Genomic DNA, 5438 nt, shown 5'->3' on the forward strand with positions numbered 1-5438 from the left:
GGCGTCCGCCCAGCGCCGGTTCCGCAGTCGGCCTCGAATGACGAAAAATAACGGTCTCCTCCTGGAGCTCACAGCCAACTTGGCAAAAAGTTTCTAAGTGCCCACGGCCCTGCCGAACTTTGGCGTCCGCTCAGCGCCGGTTCCGCAGTCGGCCTCGAATGACGAAAAATAACGGTCTCCTCCTGGAGCTCACAGCCAACTTGGCAAAAAGTTTCTAAGTGCCCACGGCCCTGCCGAACTTTGGCGTCCGCTCAGCGCCGGTTCCGCAGTCGGCCTCGAATGACGAAAAATAACGGTCTCCTCCTGGAGCTCACAGCCAACTTGGCAAAAAGTTTCTAAGTGCCCACGGCCCTGCCGAGCTTTGGCGTCCGCCCAGCGCCGGTTCCGCAGTCGGCCTCGAATGACGAAAAATAACGGTCTCCTCCTGGAGCTCACAGCCAACTTGGCAAAAAGTTTCTAAGTGCCCACGGCCCTGCCGAGCTTTGGCGTCCGCCCAGCGCCGGTTCCGCAGTCGGCCTCGAATGACGAAAAATAACGGTCTCCTCCTGGAGCTCACAGCCAACTTGGCAAAAAGTTTCTAAGTGTCACATCTCTGAAAAAACGACTAAGTGTCAACTTTCGAAAAAACGGCTAAGTGTCAACTTTCGAAAAAACGGCAAAGTGTCACATCTCTGAAAAAACGGCTAAGTGTCGACTTTCGAAAAAACGGCTAAGTGTCAACTTTCGAAAAAACGGCAAAGTGTCACATCTCTGAAAAAACGGCTAAGTGTCACATCTCTGAAAAAACGGCTAAGTGTCACATCTCTGAAAAAACGGCTAAGTGTCGCCTCTCTGAAAAAACGGCAAAGTGTCAACTTTCGAAAAAACGACAGAGTGTCGCCTCTCTGAAAAAACGACTAAGTGTCGACTCTGAGAAAATGGCAAAGTGCCCACGGCTCTGCGGGCTCGTGCATCCGACCCGCGCCGGTTCCCCAGCCGGCCTGAAATAAGGCAAAACCAGCCTCTCCGCCTGGAGCTCAGAGCCAACTTGGCGAATATTTTCTAAGTGCCCACGGCTCTGCGTGGCTACGGCGTCTGCCCAGCGCCGGTTCCTGGGTCGAACCCCGAGGACGAGGAATGCCGGTCTCCGCCTGGAGGTCCCAGCTTAATCGGCGAAAATTTTCTAAGTGCCCACGGCTCTGCCGGGCTCGTGCATCCGACCCGCGCCGGTTCCCCAGCCGGCCTGAAATAAGGCAAAACCAGGCTCTCCCCCTGGAGCTCAGAGCCAATTGTGGCGAAAAAACGACTAAGTGTCAACTTTCGAAAAAACGACTAAGTGTCAACTTTCCAAAAAAACGGCTAAGTGTCGACTTTCGAAAAAACGGCTAAGTGTCAACTTTCGAAAAAACGACTAAGTGTCGCCTCTGAAAAAACGACTAAGTGTCGCCTCTCTGAAAAAACGACTAAGTGCCCACGGCTCTGCGGGGCTTGTGAGTCCGCCCCGCGCCGGTTCGGCGGTCGGTCTCAAAAAGCGAAAAATCAGCCTCTCTCCCTGGAGCTCACCAAAAATTTGTCGAAATTTTTCTAAGTTCTCCTCGAGGTACCAGGGGGTGAGGTACCCGGGCTAAGGTGCAGTACCTTTTTTGGTCTTCAGGTGCGCCAGAGTACAATGAAATGGTCCCAGTAGTCAGTGTACTCATCGACTTTCCCCCCGTTTTCCAAAGCACCCCGTTTACGAGTATGGAGGAGATGGTGCTGGTCTCCCCACGGCGTCGGACACGCCGTCCTCGACAGCACAAGGTCGGATAGAAGACCTGAAAAGCGCCGTGGCACGCGCTGGAGGTGTCACTGTGGCGAAAAAGTGACTAAGTGTCAACTTTCGAAAAAACGGCTAAGTGTCAACTTTCGAAAAAACGGCTAAGTGTCAACTTTCGAAAAAACGGCTAAGTGTCAACTTTCGAAAAAACGACTAAGTGTCGCCTCTCTGAAAAAACGGCAAAGTGTCAACTTTCGAAAAAACGACTAAGTGTCAACTTTCGAAAAAACGACTAAGTGTCACCTCTCTGAAAAAATGGCAAAGTGTCAACTGCGAATGTGGTGGTGCATGGAAGGAAGTGGAGGACGGCCGCCTCCTTAAACACAGGCCGAAGAGGAGCGTCAGGGCCGGCTCCTTAAACACGGACCGAGTGTCGCCCTTAACACAGACCAAGCGGAGGACGGCCGCCTCCCTAAATACAGGCCGAACCGGAGCGCGAGGGCCGCTCCTTAAACATGGACCGAGTGTCGCCCTTAACACGGACCAAGGGGAGGACGGCCGCCTCCTTAAACACAGGCCGGAGAGGAGCGTCAGGGCCAGGCTCCTCAAACATGGACCGAGTGTCGCCCTTAACACGGACCAAGGGGAGGACGGCCGCCTCCTTAAACACAGGCCGGAGAGGAGCGTCAGGGCCAGGCTCCTCAAACATGGACCGAGTGTCGCCCTTAACACGGACCAAGGGGAGGACGGCCGCCTCCTTAAACACAGGCCGGAGAGGAGCGTCAGGGCCAGGCTCCTCAAACATGGACCGAGTGTCGCCCTTAACACGGACCAAGGGGAGGACGGCCGCCTCCTTAAACACAGGCCGGAGAGGAGCGTCAGGGCCAGGCTCCTCAAACATGGACAGAGTGTCGCCCTTAACACAGACCAAGCGGAGGACGGCCGCCTCCCTAAATACAGGCCGAACCGGAGCGCGAGTGTCGCTCCTTAAACACGGACCGAGTGGAGGACGGCCGCCTCCTTAAACACAGGCCGAACAAAATGACACAAAGTGTCAACTGCGAATGTTGTCCATCCAAGGAAGGAGCGTGATGCCCGGCCGGCTCCTTAAACACAGGCCGAGAGTCGCCCCGGACGGTCCGCCTCGCGGCGCCCGTCTGCTCGGATAAAATGACACAAAGTGTCAACTACGAATGTTGTCCATCCAAGGAGGGAGCGTGATGCCCGGCCGGCTCCGAAAACACAGGCCGAGAGTCGCCCCGGACGGTCCGCCTCGCGGCGCCCGTCTGCTCGGATAAAATGACACAAAGTGTCAACTGCGAATGTTGTCCATCCAAGGAAGGAGCGTGATGCCCGGCCGGCTCCTTAAACACAGGCCGAGAGTCGCCCCGGACGGTCCGCCTCGCGGCGCCCGCCCGCTCGGATAAAATGACACAAAGTGTCAACTACGAATGTTGTCCATCCAAGGAGGGAGCTTGAGGCCCGGCCGGCTCCTTAAACACAGGCCGAGAGTCGCCCCGGACGGTCCGCCTCGCGGCGCCCGTCTGCTCGGATAAAATGACACAAAGTGTCAACTGCGAATGTTGTCCATCCAAGGAAGGAGCGTGATGCCCGGCCGGCTCCTTAAACACAGGCCGAGAGTCGCCCCGGACGGTCCGCCTCGCGGCGCCCGTCTGCTCGGATAAAATGACACAAAGTGTCAACTGCGAATGTTGTCCATCCAAGGAAGGAGCGTGATGCCCGGCCGGCTCCTTAAACACAGGCCGAGAGTCGCCCCGGACGGTCCGCCTCGCGGCGCCCGCCCGCTCGGATAAAATGACACAAAGTGTCAACTACGAATGTTGTCCATCCAAGGAAGGAGCGTGATGCCCGGCCGGCTCCTTAAACACAGGCCGAGAGTCGCCCCGGACGGTCCGCCTCGCGGCGCCCGTCTGCTCGGATAAAATGACACAAAGTGTCAACTACGAATGTTGTCCATCCAAGGAGGGAGCGTGATGCCCGGCCGGCTCCGAAAACACAGGCCGAGAGTCGCCCCGGACGGTCCGCCTCGCGGCGCCCGTCTGCTCGGATAAAATGACACAAAGTGTCAACTGCGAATGTTGTCCATCCAAGGAAGGAGCGTGATGCCCGGCCGGCTCCTTAAACACAGGCCGAGAGTCGCCCCGGACGGTCCGCCTCGCGGCGCCCGCCCGCTCGGATAAAATGACACAAAGTGTCAACTACGAATGTTGTCCATCCAAGGAAGGAGCGTGATGCCCGGCCGGCTCCTTAAACACAGGCCGAGAGTCGCCCCGGACGGTCGCCTCGCGGCGCCCGTCTGCTCGGATAAAATGACACAAAGTGTCAACTACGAATGTTGTCCATCCAAGGAGGGAGCGTGATGCCCGGCCGGCTCCGAAAACACAGGCCGAGAGTCGCCCCGGACGGTCCGCCTCGCGGCGCCCGTCTGCTCGGATAAAATGACACAAAGTGTCAACTGCGAATGTTGTCCATCCAAGGAAGGAGCGTGATGCCCGGCCGGCTCCTTAAACACAGGCCGAGAGTCGCCCCGGACGGTCCGCCTCGCGGCGCCCGCCCGCTCGGATAAAATGACACAAAGTGTCAACTACGAATGTTGTCCATCCAAGGAGGGAGCGTGAGGCCCGGCCGGCTCCGAAAACACAGGCCGAGAGTCGCCCCGGACGGTCCGCCTCGCGGCGCCCGCCCGCTCGGATAAAATGACACAAAGTGTCAACTACGAATGTTGTCCATCCAAGGAGGGAGCGTGAGGCCCGGCCGGCTCCGAAAACACAGGCCGAGAGTCGCCCCGGACGGTCCGCCTCTCGAGGCGCCCGCCCGCTCGGATAAAATGACACAAAGTGTCAACTACGAATGTTGTCCATCCAAGGAGGGAGCGTGATGCCCGGCCGGCTCCGAAAACACAGGCCGAGATTCGACCCCGGACGGGCCGTCTTCTCCCGGCGCCCGCCCGCGTACGCCCCCCATCCCCGGTCGCCCGTCTGCTCCCGGCGGGCCTCCGAGTACCCCCTCACCCAACTGACCGACTGGCACTCATGACCCGCCTTGGTAGGGCCTCCATCGGCCTCGGCTCGTCCGACGTCGGGTGGACGGTTCCTACCCACTGCGGGTCGCACTCTAGCGCCCCGGCCGCCGCGTGAGCGTGCGCTCCCCGCGCCGCCCCGCAGGCCCCGGCGCGACCGTACTGCGGCGAGACCGAGACGACCCGGTTTGGCATCCATCCCACCTAGCCACGATCCACGGAGGCCGAGCGAGCGGCTGAGTGTCGGGCGCCGCGCGTGCGAGCGTCCGCCGGCCGCGCCGGTCCTTCCGCGAATGTCGTTTCTCAAACCCTCCGGCTTGATAGCGGCGGCACCACGGGAAGCCGTCCACACACACCGTCCGACCTCTATCCGAAAAGCCTTCCCGACCAACCGCGGTCGCGGGGGCGTCTGTCGCTCCGCATCGGGGGGGCGTATGGCTTCCGCGCTACGCGCTGCGGGCTCGGGGGGGCCGCAACGGCTGAGTCTGACTCGGCCGGGGCGCAGCTTCCCTCCCGGCAGTCAGCAATAGTGCCGATCGCGCCTGCCACCAGCCCCCTCCCCGACGGGTTCGTCGGCGCCGGCTGGCCGCCGTCCGCCTTCGTTCCCCGAGGGTTCCCAACCAGCGCCGATCCAACTCCGCATCCTGGCCGCACGCAGTGCGT

The sequence above is a fragment of the Syngnathus leptorhynchus genome, unplaced genomic scaffold (genome assembly GCF_054491065.1).
Source record: "Syngnathus leptorhynchus isolate UIUO unplaced genomic scaffold, UIUO_Slep HiC_scaffold_143, whole genome shotgun sequence".
NCBI lineage: Eukaryota > Metazoa > Chordata > Actinopteri > Syngnathiformes > Syngnathidae > Syngnathus > Syngnathus leptorhynchus.